The 26889-nt window shown below is 35.6% G+C and overlaps 1 long non-coding RNA gene across 1 annotated transcript in view; it reads left to right on the plus strand.

Moving 5' to 3' along the window:
* LOC108543115 (uncharacterized) overlaps positions 1–24146 on the plus strand; it is a 34374-nt gene extending 10228 nt beyond the window's left edge. Inside the window, exon 3 of the long non-coding RNA XR_001889471.1 lies at positions 23952–24146. This is a non-coding gene — a long non-coding RNA (uncharacterized LOC108543115). The remainder of the gene's footprint in view (positions 1–23951) is intronic.
* The last annotated feature ends 2743 nt before the right edge of the window (positions 24147–26889 follow it).

Raw genomic sequence — 26889 nt, forward strand, 5'->3', positions numbered from 1 at the left:
TTTTTTTTTTTTTTTTTTTTTGAGACAGAAACTTGTTCTGTCACCCAGTCTAGAGTGTGGTGGTGCAATCTCGGCTCTCCACGACCTCTGCCTCCCCGGTTCAAGTGATTCTATTGCCTCAAACTCCAAAGTAACTGAGACTACAGGCACTCATCACCATGCCTGGCTAATTTTTGTATTTTTAGTAGGGATAAGGTTTCATCATGTGGGTCAGACTAGTCTCGAACTCCTGACCTCAAGTAATCTGCCCACCTCAGCCTTCCAAAGTGCTGGGATTACAGGTGTGAGCCACCATGCCTGCCCAGGTTTCCTAATCATTTAAATAAGCTTAATTTCTATTTGCTTCAAGATGGGTTACCTACAATGTATGTTTCACTGTCTTTATTTAAAAATACACATCTTTATTAAAACTACACATAGTTAAAACTACACTTATAGAGGTGATTAATCGTTATTAATTAATATCTGGGGAGACTTATTGATACTATTTCTTTACATTAAGCTATTTTAAGATCTCATTTTGAGCAGTAAAAGTTTAATATATAACTGAGGTAGTATCTCTCAGGCTCTAACCACCACTTCAGGGATGTATATCCCATTAGAATCAAGGAAATGGAATACAACCTCAGAGAGACCTTAAAAGTTTCATGCTGAAAGCAAAAGGCATTTTCAACAGTCCAAGAAATCATAATGAGGTTCCATCATCAGGGTTTGCAAAAACCACCAGAATAACCCCTTAGCACCAAGAGTACCCTTTTGGCATAGAAAGGAAAGTACTTAATGGGATGAAAAAAGCTGTGGGTTCCATTGTGAATAGATCATTCTAGGAAGTGCTTAGATGGGAAATACTGAGTAGAAGTTACCAGGAAACAGATTTCAGCCTGTAAAATGAAGAACACTTAAATATTCAGAACTTTCTAAAGCTGCCAAGGAAATGGTGAATTTTTTGGCACACATCTCTTCATGAAAAGATTGGTATATTTAAACGTGCTCCATCATTTCCCTAAAATATGAAAAATTATCTTATTCAATTTATTTTAAGGAAAAATAACGAAATACAGTATTAAAAGTGATTCTTAGATTACAATAACTTTGAAATCTTCTTTACTATGATATTAAAAGTAATTTGCAATGTTAAAATATAATACTGTTTAACATCTATTTTAGAAAATCAGCTATTGGTTTAGTACTTGAAAATAGCTTTAAGTTTGACTGTGCAATGATCTTTAAAACCATGATTTTTATAGACATTAGCCTGATATTGTGTTAAAATTAAAATAACCATTATATTTTAAAATTAAATCAAAGCAATTATAATATTTTAACTAATTTCTTAGGTTTGTTAATTTCTCAGTTTTAGCTAATTAGATTAGCTTTAACTAATTTCTTAAATTAGTGGCAAACCCAATAAATCCAATGCAAGTCTTTATGTTTATCTTTTGTGTTGAGCACATATATGCATGCACTTGTATTTTGCAGTTGGATATTGAATAAATATAAGAAATTCTCCATAGATCTGACTGGATTTAGAGAAGGAAAATGTAGTAAAACAGAATTGTGATGCATACTTATTTAATTAACTGTATTATTTCCAGAAAATTCTGTCAATTAAAATAATGATTTAAAATAGTAAAATATTAAAACAATAATAATTAAATGATACTTATTTGTTAAAATCTTTGCATGTATTACTTATAAAACATATTTCTTATTTCTTATTATTACATGAAGAGGTGAGAAGTCAGGAGTGGATTTTGAAAGGAAATTCAGGACACATAACTTCCCTGTAACATAACATACTGAGAGCTTAGATCAAGTTGTAATTCTTGAAATATTTAAACCTGGATGATTAATATAAGTTCTCTGGGGTTCAGTGTCCTCATTTTTAAAACAAGTATGTTCAACCTTCAAATGGTATTATAAGCTAACAACAAACATAAAAACAAACCAAAGCAAAACAACTGAAAATCTTACAATAAACAAAAAAGTCTATTATGTTTATTATATCAAATCAATATATACTATATGTGTCACAACAAAACAACAAAAAAGCCTCCTATATTTATTATGTCAATTCAATTCATCCTGTGTGTCTGGTGTCTTGGTGCTGAGGATACAGTGATTTTAAAAATGAATGACAACAAAACAGCCAGCTTCCTGACCTCATACAGCTTTCCTGCATTGGGTTCCCTGACTTAACTTTGTAGTGACTTTTTCCAAAAGATAAATAACCGGATACCAATGTTTTAACTAATACATGCAATCTCTGTCCTTGAGAAACATTTTAGTTTGAAATGTGTGCATTAAACCAATTGTTTAACTTGACCTAAATATGTATTCAAATCATATGAATTCATGGCCTTCATGCTCAGAAAAGATATTTTCACACCTGGTAATATATAGTTATATATTGTAGTAAACATTTTTAATAATATTCAACAATGAATAAGACCTTCTTGGGTTCATGACTCTGTGATGTGACCTTGCTGATACAGTCATAATGGAGTGAATTCTATTTCTTCACCTTCTTGTACCCGGGATGATCTTGATTTCTTCCTTTAGTGAATAGAATGTGACAGAAGTGATGTTGTGTGAGTTCTGGAGTTTTGCACAAGAAGCCTTGAAGCTTCTCCTCGCTACATCTTCGAACCTTGGGGCTACCATGTTGGAATGAAGTTCAATCAAGCCTATGTGAGGTTGACAGAAAAATAAAAATTCCCCAGCCGAGAAGTTGTACTAATTTCTAGGCACGTGGGTCATCCAGCCCAGGCCCCTTTCAGCTGAGTGCAGTCCCATGGTGAGCCCAGGCAAAACCAAAAGAGGAGTTACTCAAGCAACCCACAGATTTGGTTGAAATAGTAAATTATCATTGACTAAGGCACCAAAACGTTGAGTAGTGAGTTCTATCGTATTAGATGACTGATTTTCCTTATGTTACTAGATCATTTCCTTATTTTACTAGATCATATAATAGGGCACAAGAAGTTGCAGTCGTAGAAAATCAATCCAGGATTTAGTGATTTTTAGAATGACACCATAAACGTGTAACTCTACTGAGATGTACAATAGCAAAAGTGAAAAAGAGGCTATTCATCAGCAAAATGGAATGTGAACAGTTTTATGACTTGTTGAAAGTATATATTTAGTTATTATACTTGAATGAATAAAATATATAATGAAGTATTCCATTCTTACACAATTATGCAGGATGTCTACAAAAAAAGTAAATTTGAAGAGTGAAGGCAATTATCCTTTTAAAACAGATAGTTCAAAACCTCCTTAACTAAGGAAAGAGAAGAGGCTTAGAATGAGTCAAGATTTCAGTCACAGCATATCGGATTAATGCTCTAATTCTTTGACAACTGGACGGTAATGACTTAGGTTAAAGTAGGGGACTCCATACTAATACAATTTATAACCGCCCTTTTAGAAGATTTTAGGTCCTTAGATGATTAAATACAAGAAATGCGAATTCCTACTTACTGTTTTCCATGCATTATAGAAAACTATTAATATTTAATCAATGTTTTACAGGTACAATGACTCCTACAATTTACTTCTTTCTAAAGCAAGTGTTCTCTTCTCATGGATATTAACAGAACATGATAGAATGACTTTCACTTTCAATCTTCTAAACATTTTGAAGGCTGCTCTATGGAAGCATCCATTAAACTCTGAATATTTCTAAGGTCCAGATGCAATCTCATTTGTCACTGTGTTCCTTGGGGCCAACATTTTGCAGTTCTACAGAAGGTAGTTTTTCAATAAATGTTGTCCTGTTGAATGAATAATTATAAGACAGTAGTAAATCTGAATCTTTATAATTCAGATTCTTAGTAGCTATATGATTCTGGACTAACATGATCTGTCCTCTCCTATGTCTTTTCCATAGCATAACAAGAAAAATGTTGACACCCACAGTTTGCCTAGGCAAAGTTGAATGTATTACATAATTGCCTTTATACAGAAATCATTGAAGAAAAAATTATTTTCAAAGTACATTTGCTCATTATGTTTATCAAAATTCTGACATACAATTATATTATTAAAGGAGAATCAGTAGAAAAATGGTAGAAAATTGTGTCTAAAGTATAAACACTTACATTGCAGTGGAAAATCTTTGCAAAAGTCTGAAACGGATTAAAGGGAAGCCAGATATTTTTCCACTACTGTGGCAGTTTCCATGGCCATGCTCACTGTCTCAGGATTACTGAGCTGTTATTGCTCCTTTGCATGGTCCATGTACCTAACTCCTTTGTCTTCAGCATGAGAGAACAGAGTGGTGTACTGAACAGAGAGAAAGAAAAGTACCCATTAACTTCCACTATTCTTTGACTTTGAAAAAATGATTTCTCCAATGGATAAGTTTTAAAATATTTTTTTCAGAGTGTATTGATTTTCAAAGTTACTTTGTGGTTTCCTCGTAGAAAATTCACTTAGTACTAATAGCATGCTTAAACTGTGCCTCTGATACTATAGAAACAGACCATTTTTTCCAGAAATAAAGACAGAAATATTTTTGTTTTAGAATAGGCTCTCTTTTTTTCCCATGTGTTTATTTTTGGCTAGAGGCCTACCACCTTTTACATTTTATTATTTAAAATAAAGTAGCCTGTAAGATGAAAACTAAGAATAAATAAACAAAAGAATAACAGTAGTGAAAATGAAAATTACTGAGTATAATTGATAATTGTAATGAAATATATAAAAATTATCTTCAAATATTTGGACATAGGATAGGTGAAATATACATTCAAAATGTCTTCAAGGCTGGGTGTGGTGGCTCATGCCTGTAATCCCAGCACTTTCGGAGGCCAAGGCGGACAGATCACCTGAGGTCAGGAGTTCGAAAACAGCCTGACCAACATGGTGAAAACTCATCTTTACTAAAAATACAAAAATATTAGCCAAGTGTGGTGGCATGTGCCTGTAATCCCAGCTACTCAGGAGACTGAGGCAGGAGAATCGCTTGAACCCGGGAGGCGAAGGTTGCAGTGAGCTGAGATCACACCATTGCAGTCCAGCCTGGGCAATGAAGAGCAAAACTCCGTCTCAAAAAGAAAAAAAAAAAAAAGCCTTCAATTATTGTATAGACTTTATTAGTTTATATTATTGCCAAATATCTAAAATTATTAAATATTTTATTAAATATTTTAGTAAAATAAAATATATAGGAGTCAAATGGTAGATATAATTGAGTCTGCTGTTATGTGATTAATTTTGGTTTTTGTTAGATATAGCATTTTTACATAGGAAATCTCGGCATTGGGTAATGAAATACATAAGGCAAAGCATTTCATATATATGTGAAATATATATCCTCACAAGGCATTTTGAATTGCCATTTTCTGATGTAATGCTTTCTAAGATTCCTTAGTATCATGCTATACCTGATCACACAGCATTAATCAACCTGACTGTGGAAGAAATACAGAAGTATAATTACGGTTGTTCCTTCTACTTCTTTTCCTGGGTAATTCCTTCTTACAGTAATTAGATGGACTGTGCAAGGTATGTTTAGTTGTGGAGGGGGAGCTTGATAGGGGGAATCAAAGCTCAATCCAGGTAATAAAACTGTCTGTACTGGGGACAACATTCTTACACTGAAATCTTACAGAAAAAGAAAAAGTTCCTTGTACTGTACTTGCAACTCTTCTATAAGTTTGGGATTGTTTCAAAATGAAGAAATAATTTTGCAAAGAAATTTATGCTTTCTTAATAAGAGTAAAATAAAAACCAATCAAATTTTAAAATTTCAAGTTATTACCTAGATTGTAGATTGGATACGCCCAATAAAACTTCTCATCAAAGTGATTTTTTTCAAAGTCTGTTATAAATTCTTATTTAGATACTGTGAAGATGACAGAAATCATTATTGATTGTGGATTTTTCTATATCCTTGTGTAGTAAGATTGGTACACAGTTCAAATAAATACTGACCTACTGAACACCATAAACTAGTAACTTTCAATATGTAAAACACAACTCAGAGGTCTAGTTAGGGCACAATCTTTTGGGGAAAAGTTCTAATTATAACCTTTGGCTTAGACATTTATTTCTTTTAGATAGTCTTATTTTTTCTAACAGTCACTTTGTGTTTTGTATGCAGAAATGAAATTGTTAGAATGATTAAAGACTTAAGAGATGGTTTAAAGTAGATCATTGTACTATGAAATGATGGTCTTCAGTGAAATGAATTACAAAAATGAGCATGTAGCATGGATAATCTTCTCTTGACTTTGAAGTATTATAGGAACAAAAGCATCATACTTGTATATCATTATTTACTTGAGAAGATGTCATCCTCACAAGTAAACTCGACTCTATAATCTTTCTAAAAATGAGGCAGTGTCATAGGAGTCTGACCACTTACTTATACTTTTATTATGAACATACTTATGGATTTTATATTTTTTCAGAGTTAAAATGGTTTTGTGTGTAGTAATTGGTAGGGAGCTTAATAACTCATTTTTCAAAAGTGCTTTTAGCTTTATTATTTGCTCAAAGAAATTAACCTGAGAGTAAAAATAGATGAATTATAAAATTTGTGCTAAAACATGTAATTGACACTATGGATTTGAATAGCATTCATATATGTAAGTGAAGTGAATGGGAAGTTTTAAGGTATTTATTTCCATTTTCTGTAATTCCTTGCTTAGTAAGGTAAGTTAGTGTTTTGTTTGTTTGTTTTAGCAAATATTCAAAATGTGGAGCCTGTTCTCCACATTTACATGGGAGAGTATATTTTTCTATCCCAATGATGCTGGGGTTGGCTACACCCTCCCTCCCTCCCTCCCTCCCTCCCTCCTTTCCTTCCTTCATTACTGTTAGGAAACTGGGGTCTTGCCTTATCACTCAGGCTGCAGTGCAGTGGCGCCATCACAACTCACTGCAGCCTAGATCTTCCAGACTCAAGTGATCCTCCCTCCTCAGCCTCCCAAGTAGCCACAACTATAGGCATGAACCACCATGCCTGGATAATTTTTTTGTATTTGTAGAGATGAGCTCTCACTATGTTGCCCAGGGGGGCCTAGAACTCCTGGGCTCAAGGAGTCTTCCCATGTTGACCTCCTAAAATTTGGGATTACAGGCGTGAGCCACTGTTCCCGTCCACGACTTTCTTTTGTTAGTAGGATGTTAGTGGATGTGATGCAAGTAATGGTTTGAAAAATGTTTGTAAGATTGGGCTTGCTCTCTTGTGCTTCTACCTTCTGCCATAAGAACATGCCTCAGACAGCTTATAGCCCAAGGAAGGTGAGAAGCTTGTAAAGCATGTCTCAACCTGACCTGAAGCTTAGACCTAAGATCAACCAACCCAGCCTACATTAGCTGAACCCCAGCCAGTTAGCATATGTGGGAGCTAGAAATAAATGTGTGTTGTTTTAAACCAGTGAGATTTTGCAATTGCTTATGACACAGTGTGGTAAGCAGCATATGGCCCACCAAAGAGGTTCATTTCCAAATCCCTGGAACCTGTGAATGTTACATTATATAGCAAATGGGAATTAAGGCTTGTAGATGGAATTAATATTACTAATCATTTAACCTTAAAATAGGGAGATTAATCTGGATTTTCTAGTTGGGCCCAATATAATCACAAGGGCACTTAAAAAAAAAAAAAAAAAAGGTTTGATTATCAAGAACCAGTGAGATGGCAGCTTGAGAAAGAGTCAGCCTGCTGTTACTGGATTTTAATATGTAGAAAGGCAGTCATGAGCCAAGGAGGGTGGGCAGTCTCTGGGAGAAGGAAACAGATTACCCTCAGGAGCTTCCAGAATGAATTGAGCCCTAGTAACACCTTGATTTTAGCCCAGTGATACCCATTTTAAACTTCTGACCTTTAGAGTTACAAGACAATAAATTTGTGTTGTTTTAAGACATTAAGTGAGCAGTAATTTGTTATAGCAAAAATATGAAACGTTATAAAATGCACAGAAATAGCTAGTACCACAAAATTAGCACTGATGTGATACCACAAAACTATTTGGGGATGGACGGTCAATGAGAAAATAGTTACAGGAGCCTGAAAAATTTTTAAGGAAATTGTTATAAGTGCTGGAAAGATGATAAACTGTATGTAATGGTGTACATTCCATAGCTTTTGTGATTGAAAGACAGAAATTATACCTAATGAATTTTATAGCAATGTGAAGATATTTCAAGTCAAAATGTTGGAAGTATGAGCTGGTTATTGTTAATTATGGTACAACAAAAAAGAGACAATCAGAAAAAGAAGGATCACTTTGCAAACAAAATTAAGAAGGAATGGCTGGGCGTGGTGGCTGACGCCTGTAATCCCAGCACTTTAGAAGGCCAAGGAAGGCAGATCACGAGGTCAAGAGATCGAGACCATCCTGGCTAACATGGTGAAACCCTGTCTCTACTAAAACAATACAAACATTAGCTGGGCATGGTGGTGCACACCTGTAGTCCCAGGTACTTGGTAGGCTGAGGCAGGAGAAACGCTTCAGCCCGGGAGGAGGAGGTTGCAGTGAGCAGAGATTGCACCACTGCACTCCAGCCTAGAAACAGAGCAAGACTCTACCAAAAAAAAAAAAAAGAAGGAATATAGACAGTCCCCCAAATTTCCAACTTGCATGATTAGAACATATGAGCTATTTCTTACAAAATCAAGGGGGGACTGCACTACACCCATTAGAACAGAGTCCTAGAAAAATAGACCAAGTCCAAGATGCTACCATTAAGGCCTTAGGGTAAATACCAAATCAAGGCTGTGGTTGTAGCAGATTTGCTAAGATTGCTAAAAATATTAAGATCATATCTAGTTAATTTTTAAGCTAGGCAAAAAGGCTAAAATGGTTAAGGTTATGGCCCCAGAGTAGGCTGATGTGGTCAAAGTGCCTGTGAATAGGTCAAAAGAGGTAGGTATATATAAAGATTAATTTTATGTGTCAACTTGGGTGAACCATGGGATCAAAATATTTAGTGAAATATCATTCTGAATATTTCTGTGAGGGTTTTTCTTTTTTTTAAATGAGGGTAACATTTAAACCTGTGGACTTCGAGTAAAGCAAATTACACTCCATAACATGAGTGGGTCTCATCAAATCATTTGAGGGCATCATAGAACAAAGATTGACTTCCTCTGGGCAAGAAAGAATTCTGCTGGCCGACTGCCTGTGGACTGGAATTGCACCTCTTTCTTGGGTCTCCAGCTTGCTGTACTACTCTGCAGACTTTGGGCTTACCCAGCCTCCACAATCATGTGAACCAGTTTCTTAAAATAATTTTTCTCCCTGCCCCACTACATTGATTCTGTTTCTCTGGAAAAGTCTAATACACTATGTCTAGCAAAAGCTATGGATGTGGCTTTTGGCAAGCAGATTTGACTAAATCAAATAAATAAACCACAGAACTTGTGGGAGAACTACAAATGCCTATACTATAACCACTTACTTACAGGTCAAAAAGTTTTCCTTTGGAGAGAATAAATATAAAGATTCTGCTTGGAAGGACATCACATATAGTTAGTAGTAAACATACCATGTCAAAAACATGGTGAAAGTTCATGTGAGACCTCTTAGACTTAGTCTATCAGCTTCCCAAGCCCTGGCATTTAGAATTATAGGCTTTCAAAAACAATATTGGAGAAGTGTTTTTTGGGGAATCTGACCAGAGTAAAATAAAGTATCTAAATTCAAAACATGGTTCCCCCAAATTAAATAGAAGTCAGGCCATTCTAAAGTGAAGCTTATAGTGCTAAACCACACACAAAGGACCTACATTTTTAAATCAGTTTTATACTGGAATACTCTTGAATATCTCATAAGGGCCATTCATCCAATGATTGGAATTTGAGAGAAAAGCTTTTCTCGTGAGGGGTAGAAACCAAGATAGCAAACAGAGAAAAGACAGTTTAAGAAACAAAGAACACACAGAGAGTATAAAACTTCTTAAAGAACTATAATTATTATTTGAAAAGACAAAGTAACTTATTCTAGCCATAAATGAAGAATAAGATATATAAAATAAAGCTATATAAAATAAAGAACAAGAAGTGAAAAAAAATTGAACTGCGAAAAAAATGCAATAGTGAAAAGAAGAAAATTGAAACAGAAAATTTCATTATCTTGGAACATAGAACATAAGACCCAAGAATAAAAAAAAAAAAAACAAAAAAACCAAAAACACTGGAGAGAAAGGGCAAGACAATGAAAGGACTAGCTCAGTGCTCCAGTTTCTAGTTTAAAAAATTGTTGGTACATGATACATGTATATATTTATTGATTGCATGAAATGTTTTGATATAGGCATGCATTGCATAATAATCACGTCAGGGTAAATGGAGTATCCATCACCTCAAGCATTTATTCTTTGCGTTTAAAACAATTCAAGTATACTCTTTAGTTACTTTAAAATAATTATTTTTACTAGAATCCTCCCATTGTGCTATCAAATAGTAGGTCTTATTTATTCTTTCTGACTGTTGTTCGTACCCATTAACCTTTTCTACTCCCCCCTCCCAGACTTCACCCACTGATTACCCTTCCAGAGGCTGAACTCTCTGTTACTAAGAGTTTCAACCATTTTAATTTTTAGCTCCCACAAATTAGTGAGAACATGTGATGTTTATCTTTCTGTGCTTGGATTTTTTCACTTAACATAATGACCTCCGGTTCCATCCATTTGGTTGTAAATGACAGGATCTCATTCTTTTTATGGCCGAATAGTACTCCATTGTGTGTAAGTACCATATTTTCTTTAGCCATTCATCCTTTGATGGACACTTAGGTTGCTTCCAAATTTTGGCTATTGTGTACAGTGGTGCAACAAACACAGTAGTGTAGATATCTCTTTGATATACTGACTTCCTTTATTTTGGGTATATATCCAGCAGTGCAATTGCTGGATCGTAGGGTATCTCTACTTTTAGTTTCTTGAGGAACCCCCGAAGTGCTCTCCATAGTGGTTGCACTAACTTTTATTCCCACCAACAGTATATGAGGGTTCCTTTTTCTCCATGTTCTTGCTGGCATTTCTTATTGCCTGTCTTTTGGATATAAGCCATTTTAACTGGGGTGAGATGGTATCTCATTGTAGTTTTGTCTTGCCTTTCTCTGATTATCAATGACTTTGAGCAACTTTTCATATACCTGTTTGACATCTGCATGTCATCCATTGAGAAATGTTTATTTAAATATTTTGTCCATTTTTAAATCACATTATTAGATTTTTTTCTATAGAATTGTTTGAGCTACATATATATGCTGGTTATTAATCCCTTGTCAGATGGATAGTTTGAAAATATTTTCTCCCATTCTGTGGTTATTTCTTCACTTTGCTGATTGTTTCCTTAATTGTGAAAAAGCTTTTTAACTTGATGTGATCTCATTTGTTTATTTTTGCTTTGGTTGCCTGTGTCTCTTGAGTATTACTCAAGAAATCTGCCCAGTCCAATGTCCTAGAAAGTTTTCTCAAAGTTTTCTTTTAGTAGTTTTATACTTTGAGGTCTTAGATTTAAGTCTTTAATCCATTTTGATTTGATTTCTGTATATGATAAGAGATAGATGTCAAGTTTCATTCTTTCACATATGAATATCCAGTTTTCCCAGTACAGTTTATTAAAGAGGCTGTCCTTTCCCAATCTATGTTCATAGAACTTTTGTCAAAAATGAGTTCACCATAGATGTAAGGATTTATTTCTGGGTTCTTTATTCTGTTCCACTGGTGTGTGTGTTTGATTTTGTGTCAGTACCATGTTGCTTTGGTTCCTATAATTCTATAGTATAATTTGAAGTCAGGTAATGTGATCCTTCCAGTTTTGTTCTTTTTCCTTAGAACAGTTTTGGCTATTCTGGGTCTTTTGTGGTTTCATGTAAATTTTAGGATTGTTTTTTCTATTTCTGTGAAGAATGTCATTGCTATTTTGGTAAAGATTGCATTCAATCTTTAGATTCCTTTGGGAGGTATTGACATTTTAACAATATTGTTTTTTGAAACCATGAATATGGGTTATCTTTTCATTTTTTGTGTGTGTCCTCATCAGTTTCTTGCATCAATGTTGTATAGTTTTCATTGCAGGAAAATTTTACTTCTTTGGTTAAGTCCTAGATATTTTATTTTATTTGTAGCTATTGTTGATGGGATTATTTTCTTGATTTTTTTTTCAGATTGTTCACTGTTGACGTATAGAAGTGCTACTGATTGGCCAGACATGGTGGCTCATGCCTGGAATCCTAGCACTTTGGGAGGCCAAGGCAGGTGGATCACTTGAGCCCAGAAGTTTGAGACCAGCCTAGGCAACACAACAAAACCCCATCTCTACAAAGATACAAAAATTAGCTGGGTGTGGTGGCATGTGCCAGTAGTCCCAGCTACATGGGAGTCTGAGGTGGGAGGATGGCTTGAGCCCAGGAGGTGGAGGTTACAGTGAGCTGAGATCATGCCACTGCACTCCAGCCTGGGTGACAGAGTGGGACTCTGTCCAAAAAAAAAAAAAAAAAAAAATTATATTATCTGTAAACAGAAATAGAAATAATTTAACTTCTTCCTTTCCGATTTTGATTCCCTTTATTTCTTTCTCCTGTATGATTGCTGTAGCTAGAACTTCCAGTAATATGTTGAATAACAGTGGTGACCAGTGGGCATCCTCTTTGTGTTCTAGATCTTAGAGAAAAGGCTTTCAGGTTTTTTCCCATTTAATATACTAGCTGTGGATCTGTAATATATGGCTTTTATTATGTTGAGGTATGTTCCCTCTATACCTAGTTTTCTTAGGGTTATTTTTTTAACATGTGGGGATGTTGAATCAACTGAAATGATCATATGGTTTTTGTCCTTCATTCCATTGATATGATTTATCACATTGACTGATTTGTATATGTTTAACCATTCTTGCATCCCTGAGATAAATCTCACTTCATCATGATGAATCAAACTTTTAATATGTTGTTGAATTTGTTTGCTAGCATTTTGGTGAGAATTTTTGCATCCATATTCATCAGTGATATTGGCCTGTAGTTTCCCTTTTTTGATATGTTTTTGCATGGTTTTGGTACCAGGGTGATACAGGCCTCATAGAAGAATGAACTTGAAAGTATGCCATCCTCCTCTATTTTTTGGGATAGTTTGCATAGGATTGGAATTAATTCTTCTTTAAATATTTGGTAGAACTTAGCAGTGAAGCCATGTAATACACAGCTTTCCTTGACTGGAAGACATTTTCTTACAACTTCAATCTTGTTACTTGTTATTGGTCTGGTCAGACTTTGGATTTCTTCATGGTTCCATGTTGGTAGGTTGTATGCGTCCAAGAGTTTGTTCATTTCTTCTAGATTTTCTAATTCATTGGCATATATAATTGCTCATAGTATCCGCTAATGATCTTCTGAGTTTCTACAATATCAGTTGTAGACTCCTTTTTCATATCTGATTTTATTTATTTGGGTCTTCTTTTTTTTGTTGCTGGTTAGGCAGGTTCTTTTTTATTGTTAGTTAGGTTTCTCAATTTTGTTTAACTTTTCAAAAAAACAACTTTTTGTGTTATTGACCCTGAATAACCAGCAGTGATACCCAGATAGGTATCACAGGTTTTGGGTGAGACTCTGAAACTTGTTGGCTTCAGGTGAAACTCAGTACATTCCTAGTGGTGGTGGCTATGGAGACAGACTCCTTCTACTTGAGAAAAGCAGAGGGAAAAGAATAGGGAACTTTGTCTTGCACCATAGCTATCAGCTGTGCCACACGGGGATATATTGAGCACTAAGTGGGTGCTTTACCCTACCATGGCTGAGCTAGTATCCAAGATGCAAAATGAAGTCCTCTCCACTCTTCACTCTCCTACCAAGTGGGGGGAAAAAAAAGGTGTCTCCTTTGGAGCTGCAACATATGCAGCCTGGATTAATGGAGGGGTGGCACCAGCACTTCCTCAGCCATCCTGGTTGGTGTCTGAGTAGGTCATATGCCCCCCACAATCCACTGGCTGTAAGCCCAGCTTAGCCCTAGGACTTGCCTAGGAGATGCAGTCGTTGTGGCCTAGACTGCCTTTCAGTTTATTCAGCACTTCATAACACTCCAGCTCAAAGTGGTGAGGCTTGTCAGAATGTACATTCTGACTACTGGGATGGATGATTCCTTTCTTGCTAGAGCTGGCTTAAATGGTCTCTCCATGGGCAGACATCAGCTGAGTTTGTTCCAGTTTTGCTTTCTTCTGTAACAAGGCAGCACTAACTACGAAATTCAATGCACTATCTGACAAGTATGGTACTCTCCCTCTCCCAAGTGCACAGATTATCTCTCTATGCCACATGATCACTGTTGGGGGATGAAAGAGGGTTGGCACTGGCAATTCAAAACTGTTTGTCCTACTTTTTCAGTTCCTCTTTCAACGATATGAACTTATAACTGAGTACTATGCATTATGCATGCTCACTTGATTTTTGGTTCTAGGTGCGGTTTTTTGTTTTTTTTTGTTTTTTGTTTTTTGTTTTTTTTTTGTAGATAGTTGTTATATTGGTGTTCTTGTAGAAGAGACAATTGGTGAAATCTCCTATTCCACCATCTTGCTTTGTTACTCTCCCCATATGTAAATTTTTAAAATTCCAACAGGTTAAGAGAAGAGAGAGGAGAAAATTATTTTAAAATTTTAAGAAAATTTCCAAATCTTCAGGTCAGCGATTTTCAAATTATTATTACTCACCAGGGTCTAGGAGAATGAAAGAAGTGGACTCACCACGACACATCACTGTGGCATTTTATATTATTGGGGACAATAAGAACATTCTGTAAACTAACAAGAAGAAACAATGTAACAGAATTTCATACAAATGAACTGAGAGTTAGGAGACTACTAGACTTCTTAACAGAAATAACTTAAACTTGAAAAGAACAGAAAATGTCCTCAAAATCTGAGGAAAATGATTTTCTGCTTACAATTGTATGCCCAGCTAAATTATGAATACATGTGAATCTAGAATAATTTCTGAACATTCTTGGTTTCAAAGATGTATCTCCCATGCATCATTTTAAAGAAAATTATAAGAAAATATACTTCACTAAAATAAGGGAATAATGTAAGAAAAGGGAGTATTCTGATATTCAAGAAATAATGGCTTTAATCTAAGAAAGGTAATGGGAATCTCCAAAATGATAGTGAAGAAGTAATGTCAAATAATGCCTGTGAAATAAACCTAGAGATCAATTTATTTAAATTGGGTCAAATAAAAGTGGGTAGGAGATATTTCTTCAAAAAGATATAAAAAAAATCTATAGAAATATTGGATGGAGATTTATACAACTGGGGGAGGGTTGCAGATTGAATTAGTGATTAAAACAAAGACAAAATAAGGCAATTATTAATCTAAAAAAACAAAAATTATGTAGGAAAATGATTGTGGATTATTATAGGCTTTTTTATGAAAACAATTTAAATAATATTAATAATATACATATTGATTATATTATTAACCAAATGTTTTATATAACTATATTAGGATGATAGAAAAGTAGAAAGTGTTTATATAAATGCTGTGTGAGAAGAGAAGGGGTCCTTAAAGAAAGTGAAATTCTTATCTTTTCTAGTGGAAATAGATAACCCCTAAACTGATAAATGAAGAAAATAATAATATAATAATATTATTTTCCATAGAGAGATGAAATAATACACAAATAGATTGGTAAAAGGTTTCACTATGCTGACCAATGGGAAATGTGGGTGAGAAAGAGTGAATGGTAGCATGTATGAGATTCCTGTCTTTCATTAAGAATGCAACATAAATATTTTATTTCTCATACTATGTATACAAACAACATTGTGAAAAATAAAATTAAGTTATATAAAATAAAATGCTCTCTCTTACATGCTATAAGAGAGTAATATTTGCCTCAAGACAGACCTAATGAGAAGTTTATTGTGAATTCATCTTTATTTTGTAAATTTTAATTTTGGAATTTATCCTTTCAAGACATATTTATTGACTGCCTAAAGTTGCAAGGCATGAGACTTCTATTTTCAGACAAATTTATTTCTGTCTTGATTCATATTCACTCTTATTAAAACCAGCAGTGGCCATAAGCTAATCATAAATTGTTGGACTTTCCCCTAAGGATGTTTACAATCCTTGGTTTTAAGTGCTATATTCAGTAATCTAACATAGCTTAATAGTCATAATAAGAAAAATAAATGTATTTTCATTTCTTCTAGGCAATAAACAGTATTATTCTGAATTTTAGGCAAGATGGGCTGGAAGTAATAACTAATGATGGTGAAAACACAAATTTTAATATAAGAAGTCATTTTTTGGGTAAAGCTACAAGTTAACTATAGTTCTAAATAGTTTTATTTTGTATTTTATGCAAGACCAAGGATAAAGAGGTGCGAAAAAGGATTTTTTTTTCTTTAGACATAGTGATAACATTAAAATAGACTGTTTCATCAAGTAAATACAATGGTATATAATGATCATGGGAAAAAGAAAAATATATCCACAATGGCAGAAAGCAAAGGTGCATTTAAGAAGTGAAGGTCATAAATAAATATGAAGTTGTCTTTGAGTATATCCATCAATACACCAGTAAAATATATTTCTAAAAGTTGAGCCTTTCTGTGGAATAGTAAGGATTTGATAAAAGCATGATGAAGATAGTCATTGGGTGAACTGAAGGCTTGATGTACCTGGATAGATTCATAAGTGCTGATTAAAAAGTGGGGAATACTAGATTATAGAATAGTGTTCCTTAACTTAACAGGATGCTGACAATAGACTTTACAACTTTATACATTTTATACATTATAATAAATGTAAAAATCTCATTAACATTTTAATTTTATTTCTGTTTTAAACTTTTACACAAGTCTACTTTACTTTGTGAAAGTTAAATTTATTTTTAAGAACTCAATAGGCAAAAATCTAGGCTTTAAATTCATAAGTATGTTGCACTGAAACCCCACTACTCTCTTCTGTTGCTCAGATGTCACCTATAACGCTGATTTATCTCTGAGTATCTCTCACTGAAATGAGTATTTTTAATTTATTGTTAGGTATATCCAGCAAATTATCCCAATATTTTCAATTTGCTTACTTTTTCTAGTCCAGTGGTTCTCAGACTTGAGAAAGAATTAGAATCATTTGAGAGCTTGTTAAAACAGATATTGCTGCTCTGCAATCTCAGTTTCTCATTCAGTAGGTCTGTGTTGAGGCTTGAAAACTTACATTTCTAATATGTTCTCAGAAGATTCTGATAATGCCAACAGGAGCAACACACATTGAGAACACTGCTACTGATTATATATAAAGTTTTGATAATTCAAAAATTTAACCAACCAGAATCTGTTCACTAAGCATCTCTTAGGTATTATGTTAGGGACAGAGATTACAGTGTTATTCTGAATTCGGTAGGTCTGTGTTAAGGCTTGAAAATTTACATTTCAAAAATGCTCTCAGATGATTCTGATGATGCCAATAGGAGCAACACACATTGAGAATGCTGCTATTGACTACATATAATTCGATGTAAGTATGCTTGTAAACATACTTCCCACTAAGGGGAAAGTCCAACAACTTGTAATTTGCTTACGGCCACTGCCAGTTTTAACTAAGGTGGATGTGAATCAAAAAAGACAAAAATTTGTCCGGAAGTAGAAGTGAGGATATAGCCCTCATACCTGGCAGCATCAGAGATTACAGGGATTAAAAAGACAAAATCTATGTGCTTAGGGACTATCAAATCTAGACAAAGCTTTTAACCTAATTTTCCATCGTGAGGATAAAATCTTTGACCTTCTAGAGAAGTACTATCCAAAAGAAATAGGATATGAGCCAAAAATACAATTTTAAATATTCTAATAGCCATAATAAAAGAATAAATAAGTAAAATCAATTTTAATAATATATCTTATTTATCCAAATATAGCTAAAATATCATTTTAACATGTAATCAGTATAAGCATTATTAACGAGGTTTTTTACATTCTTTGTTTTCATACTAAGGCATAAATTAGTGTGTAATTTATACCTGCCATCCATCTCAATTTGGACTGGTCATATTTCAGTTGCCCAAAAGCCACACGTGGTTCGTGGCTACCGTATTGTAGAGCAGAGTTATAGAGAAGAAAGAAACTATCAAGAACCAATCCATGTCGTCTCGGATTTTAGCTGTGACTTCTAGGAAGACGAGCTCCACATCCGTATTTTCATGACTGACCTCTCTCATTAGGGATTCTCTTCTGCATTTCTTGCTGATTATGGCTCTTAGATTTATTTCCATGATCAGATTTGAAACTTCTAAAGTACTTTTTCCCAAGCTAGCTAATTTTTTGGCATTCCTGTTTCTTTCAGTGCTTTTTTAGGTTAAAAAATGAATGTCATTTTGATTCATTATTTTCTGATACTTTGTCCTGAGACTCTAAATACTACTCTGGTTTTGGATTGGGCCATTTCAACCAATATTTAGTTTATTCAACTGGCTCCCATCTCTTTCCTGCACTTCATTCAATATTTCTTAAAACATATTGCATTCTTGGCACTATACTGTGCTATAGAGATAAAAAGATAAGTAAGATTCAGCATCTGCCCTCAAGAAATCTGCATTCTCTCTTCCTTTACTAACTCATCTTGTTATGACAGTAAGGATGTCATCCTGTGCCTTTCCTGCTCAGAATGCCCAGTGTTCAAATATTCCATTGGCTGCAAGATACAACTCCAATATGATTCCATTTCCATACATTATCTTTACAGCCCTATATATAACTGTTCTGTAGCGCACAACCTCTGCTCAAGTTGGTTTCTTCACTGTTCCTACAATCTAATCTCCATGATTTTGTGTGTGTAGTTTCACATAGCTGATTCTGTGTGTTTTTAACTTATATTTATTATTTTAACTTTTAAAATCTCTGACATATTTTCTCTTAAGAAAATGACTATTATTTCCAAGATGAAGATTGCTTATATTTGAGTGGGTTCAAAATACAAAGATGTTTACTTGAGATATTGACAAAGCTGAAAGCATTCAGGAAGATTTCTTGTTCAAAAAAGTAAATCAACAATAGCAATTATGACAACAACAAAACACACTTGGAACAAGTATCCAATCTTTGTGAAAATTCTTTACCAAAGAATACTGCTTAGTTCATGAAAGAAGAAACCACTTGAAGGAAAACAAAATACTTATTCCCAAAATATTGAGGATTGTTAAGACGTGAACACACAAGGGAACACTCTGCCTCAGCCTCTATTTGCCTTATGATAGCACATAAATCCTTTCTTCCTAGAGACAGAACTTGCTTATCAGCACAGAGAAGGCACCAGCAGGCACTGGAGAAAACTGGGAACAGATTTACTATTTTCTCACATTTTCCTGCCACTTAAAAGACTGAAACAGCTCTCTCTTTTGTCTTGTCACATAGAATGCATGGCTATTTGTTAAAACACTATTTAAACAAGGCCCCTAAGCCACTGCCTTGAGAGAGAAATACTTTTGTACTGAAGCCTCTCCCTTGTGATGGGTATAGCACATGTTAATAAACTTCTGCTGGTTTTTCTTTTGTTAATTTGACTTTTGTTGTCAGGAGGGTATCTCAACTTAGAACCTGAAAAGAGAGAGAGAGAGAAAAAAAGGAAAAACTATTCTCCCTCCACCACTACTTAATCCTAAATGACTAATTCTTCCTGGAGTTAATTGATTAGACAAAACATAGCAAGGAATTGTCCCACCAAGATGTTTCCAAATAAAATACTCTTTCACTGAATAATATACATTAAAAGGTACTCCTATTTTGGTACTTAAACTTCACCTTTTTCCTAAAGATAGAATTCTCAGGTCTCCTAACACCTGTTAACTTTGTAAGAGATAGTATTATTTACTAATTAACACAGAACCTAATGAGGCATTAAAAGTGTAGAGAAATGCATGATCTCTTCAAACTAAAGATATATAAAGAGAATCTAATATTTAAAATTCTTAGACTGGGCACAGTGGCTCACACCTGTAATCCCAGCATTTTGGCAAGTCAAGGCGGGTGGATCACCAGAGTTTGGGAGTTCAAGATCAGGCTGGCCAACAGGACGAAACCCATGTCTACTGAAAATACAAAAATTAGCTGGGCATGGTGGCATGTACCTGTAATTCCAGCTACTCAGGAGTCTGAGGCAGGAGAATCACTTGAACCAGGGAAACGGAGGTTTCAGTGAGCTGAGATAGTTTTACTGCACTCCAGCCTGAGTGACAGAGACTCTGTCTTAAATAAATAAATAAATAAACAAATAAATAAATACAATTATTTTACATCAGTAATGATCTGTATTGGATCTCAGGAAGCATACTTTTTGCCAAAATATGTACTTCCAAATAAAGTTGACATTGGAAAACAAACACAAGTTATGAATTTTTTAAATTAAAATATAGTCAATTGAAAACAACATAGAAGAATGTGACTTAAATGGGTTACTTGTGGCTCTCTTGTATAGGAAAATATGTAATTTTTCCTACATATTAATTAGAGGACATCCTTTGGTCTTGTTTCAAAATAATAAAACCATGATAGCATAATAGTATGATACGTAGTGTCACAGTATCTTATACCATGATTCTATTTTTAGGTTCTTTATTGAGATAGTCTCCTGAAAACAAAAGTCAAATTAACAAGAGAAAAACAAGCAGTTTATTAACATGTGCTAATATTGTGATACATAGTATCATAGTATTATGATACACATGTATCTATGATATACATGATATATAATACCTTGATAAATCAAAATCACTATAGCATAACTGAACTTTGGAGTCAATAGAGATTCATTATATATGCATTTCTCATTGAAAAGATGGAAAAAATAAGAGAAAAGAAATCAGATCAAGTCTTTAGAATTTCAGTAGGTTGCATTATAGGAGAGGAACCCTCAGCTTAGGGAACATGCAGGTTTGTTACATTAGTGTATTGAATGATGCTGAGGTTTGGGGTATGAGTGATCCTGTCACTCAGGTAGTGAGCATAGTACACATACTAATGTCATCAAATAAGCAGTTTTATTCCAAGCAGATACAAAAAAAAATCATTGCCACATAATCGAATATAACAGGATATTATATATTTTAATGCGTTATAACATCAAAGTATAAAAAGCTATGTTAAAATTAATAACCTTCATTTCTGTATCTATCTAAAAGTTCTAGTGTGTATTGACCTTTTAAGACCTATAAAGCTCTTTTTAGAATTTCTCACAGCATTGGTACAGTGTTGACACATTCCCTCATCAATTACTTATCTGAGAAAAATTTGTATCTCCTTCATGTATAAAATGCAGTTTTGCTGAATATAAAATACTTAGCTGACAGTTATTCTGTTTAAAGAAACTGAAGACAGGACCTCAATCCCTTCTGGCTTATAGGTTTTTGCTGAGAAATCTGCTTTTAGACTCAGGTTTTCCTTTATATGTTATCTGATACTTTTGTCTCACTGCTCTTAGAACTTTTTCCATCATGTTGACAATTGCCTGATGACTACATGCCTTGGTGCTGTCCTTTTTCGCAATGGATCTCCCAGGAGTTCTTTTATCTTCTTGCGTTGAATGTCTAAATCTCCAGCAATGCCAATGAAGACTTTGCCAAGTATTTCTCAAATAGGTTTCACAAACATTTTGCTTTTCCTTCTCCCTTGAGAACACATGTAATTCTTATGTTTGGCCATTTTACATAATCCCGTATTTCTTGGAGACTTTGTTTCTTTTGTTTCTTTATTTTGTCTGATCAGTATAATGTCTTTGACCTCTGAAATTCTTTCTTCTACTTGGTCAGTCTATTAAAACTTTCCATGAAATGTTATAGTTCCCTAAATGTGTTTCATTGTTTCCAGAAATTCTGATTGGTTTCTCTTTAAAGTATCTATCTCCGATCTCCTTAGAAAATTTTTCATGCATATCCTGAATTGTTTTTTAATTTCTTTGTTTTCACCTTTCTCTTGTATCTCCTTGAGTAACTTAATAACCAACGCTTTGAATTCTTTATCTGATACTTCAAAGATTTCGTCTTGGTTTGGATCCACTACTGGAGATTTAATGTGATCTTTGGGAGTGTTATAAAAACTTTTTTTTTCATATTGCAAGTATTATTTTTTTGGTTCCCTCTCATTTGATTGGACTATTCTAATTATTTTATTTTTTTATTATACTTAAAGTTCTAGGTTACATGTGCACAACGTGCAGGTTTGTTACATAGGTATACATGTGCCATGTTGGTTTGCTGCACCCATCAACTCATCATTTACATTAGGTATTTCTCCTAATGCTATCCCTCCCCCAGCCTCCCAGCCCCCGACAGGCCCCGGTGTGTGATGTTTCCCTCCCCATGTCCATGTGTTCTCATTGCTCAACTCCCACTTAGGAGTGAGAACATGTGGTGTTTGATTTTCTGTCCCTGTGATAGTTTGCTGAGAATGATGGTTTCCAGATTCATCCATGTCCCAGCAAAGGACATGAACTCATCCTTTTTTTAATGGCTGCATAGTATTCCATGGTGTATGTGTGCCACATTTTCTTAATCCAGTTTATCATTGATGGACATTTGGGTTGTTTCCAAGTCTTTACTGTTGTGAATAGTGCCATAATAAACATACGTGTCCATGTCTTTTTGGTAGCCTGATTTATAATCCTTTGGGTAGATACTCAGTGATGAGATTGCTGGGTCAAATGGTATTTCTAGTTCTAGATCCTTGAGGAATCACCACACTGTCTTCCACAATGGTTGAACTAGTTTACAGTCCCACCAACAGTGTAAAAGTGTTCCTATTTCTCCACATCCTCTCGAGCATCTTCTGTTTCCTGACTTTTTAATGATTACCATTCTAAGTGGCATGAGATAGTATCTCATTGTGGTTTTGATTTGCATTTCTCTGATGACCAGTGATGATGAGCATTTTTTTCTTATGTCTGTTGGCTGCATAAATGTCTTCTTTTGAGAAGTGTCTCTTCATATCCTTTGCCCACTTTTTGATGGGGTTGTTTGTTTTTTCACTTGTAAATTTGTTTAAGTTCTTTGTAGATTCTGTATATTAGCCCTCTGTCAGATAGGTAGATTGCAAAAATTTTCTCCCATTCTGTAGGTTGCCTGTTCACTCTGCTGATAGTTTATTTTGCTGTGCAGAAACTCTTTAGTTTAATTAGACCCCATTTGTCTATTTTGGCTTTTGTTGCCATTGCTTTTGGGGTTTTAGTCATGAAGTCTTTGCCCATACCTATGTCCCAAATGGTTTTGCTTAGGTTTTCTTCTAGGGTTTTTATGGTTTTAGGTCTTACATTTAAGTCTTTAATCCATCTTGAGTTAATTTTTGTATAAGGTGTAAGAAAGGGATCCAGTTTCAGCTTTCTACATATGGCTAGCCAGTTTTCCCAGCACCCTTTATTAATTATTTTAATACAATTATTTACTTGAGATTTTTAAAACATGTCTTTCTTTCCCCTTAAGGATATGACTTTAATGTTTATAGTTTGTTGTTATCTAGCTTTGGCTCTCGGTACTTTCAGTGGTGAAGACTTTGTATAAGTTCTTTGGTTCTAGGGAATCTTTGTGTGATGGCTTTCTCAGATGCTGATTATAGTAGCAGGGTCACTTTCTCTTGTGGGGCTGGAATGACAGAGGTCTTATGAAGCTTATCTCATTCCCCAGTGGTGTTCACTTTACATTTATTTCCCAGCATTTTATTCACTGGGTGAACGGCTCAGGCCTCAGGCCAGTAGGAGATACCCATGGGCAAAAACTGGCTGTTGCTAAAGCAGGTGGGTAAATGCAGTACCCCAATTGTGGGCAGAGGTCCCAGCCTTGACAGAGGCAGCTGCAGAAGCTGTCAGTGAAATGTGCTGAGGTCTTTTCAGGGGAAAGAGAGGCAATTACCACAGGTCCCCTTTCATGCCAGCAGGAAAGCAATCTGCTTCCCATTCACTCTCCTGACCTGGTGTGCCAGCTCTTCAGACCAGACAGGCATCTTTTTTTATCTGCAGGAATGCTAATGTTCCAAGGAGAGAAGGATTTTAACTCTACCTCTCATGCAAGCCTAAACCTGCGGGGCACTCCTCCTATTGGGATGCATTCACCATGAAGTGTTCCAGAGAGGCTGTCTACAGATGTACCCATGCAGACACCCATTGGAGAAGCCCTAGTTGTATCTGCAATAGTGGTTGAGAAGAAGTCTCCTTCTCCAAGACCCTTCGTAAGCACTTGGACTGCCTGACTGTTGGGGTAGAGCTGCAGACTTTCCCCATTGAGCCTAGTACTGTACGTGTGTCTCTACTGAAATAAAATTTCTACAAGTGAAAAGTTCAGGAACTCACGGCCTGCAGTCTGTGCTATTTTTGGTTTTATTTTGCTTTTGTCTATGAGGCATTTCCTTCATGTGGTATACTCCCCTTTTCCCTAAGTGTAGCTATCCCTGAGGGATGTTGTAAATACTGCTACTTCTCTGGGTCTAGCCACTAAGTAAGGATGCCACACTCCAGGCTGGTGTTGGGGAATGTCTCTAAGGGATCAAGTTATGTGATCTGTCCTCTAGTCTCCAAGCAGTGGGTGCCAGCACTAGTTCTGGTGGGAGTAGATGGGCAGTAATGTAGAATCTGAGATTTCCTTGGTTATAAATAGCCTTAATGTGTTGACTTTCTCAAATGCTAGCTGTAGTAGTAACGTACTAGTCACATGGACAAAATCAAGACCCCATGGATAGCCAGGGTGATGCAGGAAATGGTGATAGGTGAGGTTGTGCAAAAGTTTTCTCCTTCCTGAGCATTGTATTATTCTACTTGCAGATGTCTTAATGAGTTATGCCAATTGGCCTCCAACCAGGAGGTGGCTTTGCAAAAGAACACCAGCTGCGATGGTAGCAATAGTGTTTATGCTTGCGTTATATTACCCAGGGGAGGCACTCTAGTGTCTCAGGCAATGGATGGGGCCATGGATCTTTCAGAAGTCCTTGTCCATTGTGTAATGCTACCAGGGTGGATGGAGGGGCAAAGCCCAGTGAGATCTGGGTCAGGCAAGTCTGAACTTGGCTCCCCACATGCAGGTGCAAGCAGCGGCCCCAATAGGGATCTCAGGGCAGTTCCTTGGCCACTAGAATAATGCTGCAGGAAGGGGCACAACTGTATCTGCTGCACAAAAGACTCTGCATGGGAAAAGGAGGTAGCAGGTGGCAGTAAACCCCACTCAGTTCCCATGTACTTGGCAAGGCCAGTCTTACACCCACAGTGTTCTGCTAGCAGCTAGCTGTAATCTAGGCAGCCTGTGCTGAGATCTCAAAACTACCTTAGGCCATAAGCCTTCCCAACCAAAACACAAACCACAGCTCTCAGGCCAAGCCCCTCCTGGTCCACCTGCAAAGCGTGAGCATCCAGCTTCTGTGCCTATGGCTGCAGCACACTTCCTGCTCACCTCTTGGTTCTGGCCAAGGGAGCTATTCCCACTCAAGATTATACTGCAAACCTCAGGCACTTCTCTCAAGCTGTGACCACTGTCTGAGTTCCCTGGTTGACTTCCACCAGGTTACCTGTGGGGTAGAATCAGCAATGGCATCCCTCCATCCCCACAAAGAACATCCTGATGCTGCTCCTTCTCATATATTCTTCACCACTCACTAAATCAGCCTCAGAACTAGGTAGGGTTGGGCATTTCCCCATGGCCTAGATTGCCGGGCTGCCCAGTGGGAGTTTATGTCACAGAAGCAGTCTCTCTTCCTCTCATGCTCTGGAAACTCACAGTTTTCTTCCTGGTTCCTGGTGTAGACTGTTTCCCGCTGCTTCCTTCAAAGAGTCTGTGGTTTCTTTAAGCTTTTCTGTTAAGTTCTTGTGTTGCTTCTTGGTAAAAAAAAGTTCACAGTGTGAATCTCTACACACTATTTTGTCTTTCCAAGCAGTAGAGGCATGCTAATAATGCCTCTAATCCACCATCTTAGGGGAAAAAAAGGGGTTCTATAAGTTTTGACAGATTTTATTTTCATCTTAACTTAGTTCAAAGGACTTAGAGGCTAAAAATACTTAATGTTTTTAGAGACAGGGTCTCACTATGCCTGGGCTGGACTCAAACTCCTGGGCTCAAGTGATTCTCCCACCTCAGCCTCTTGAGTAGCAGAAACTACAGACATGCACCACTGTGCCTGGCCAGATCTAAAATATTAATATTTAAATATCTCTCTTGCGGATTTTCAACCCAAGATATTTAGTATTTAGGTGAGTAAGGTTGTTCTGATTCCTTGTTTAAAAACCAGACATAAATTATCTTCCTCATCAGATTAGTTCTCTAACATATTTTTCTTTGTGTAAGAATTGCTTGATTCTCCAGATCAGAAGTACTTTGGCTACAATAAATCCTCAGTCCCCTGCTGTCCCTTACATCAAATGGCACAGTGCCTTTGTGGAGACTACCTATATGCCAGCTGCTTGCCATGCTGGTAAACTCATTCTGTACCTAACATTTCTGGGCTGCTGTACCCTAAATGATTATCCCTACATAATTCACAGTATTTTCTTTCTGATGGTTGTATCAGGTTGATAATTCAGTTTAATTATTTGAGTTTATCCTCTAGGTTTTCTTTACATGTAGAAAGGTTATCTTCAAACTGACCTCTTAAAGAAAGACTGATCCACTTGGTAATCTGTAGCATAGGAAGGGTTGCCGAGAATATATGAACAATTAATATCTGAAAACTTACTAATGGACTACTAAGAAAAGATATTTTTGACCACTTTTAGTTTTAGATGGTTGGTATTTTGTTAAATAAAAAAGCAATTCCAGCTTTCAAAATACTCTTTTAGGAAAAGGATATATTCACTTCTCAAAATAGGAAGCCATTTATCTATTAAAAGGATGATGTGGGCGTATATTGTATTTTCTTTCTATTGTTGGCAGATAATGTCAGAGGCTTGATTTATAATGTGTGCTTTAGCAGAATAA

This window comes from Rhinopithecus bieti, unplaced genomic scaffold, assembly GCF_001698545.2.
Source record: "Rhinopithecus bieti isolate Rb0 unplaced genomic scaffold, ASM169854v2 scaffold_23411, whole genome shotgun sequence".
In the NCBI taxonomy this organism is placed as follows: domain Eukaryota; kingdom Metazoa; phylum Chordata; class Mammalia; order Primates; family Cercopithecidae; genus Rhinopithecus; species Rhinopithecus bieti.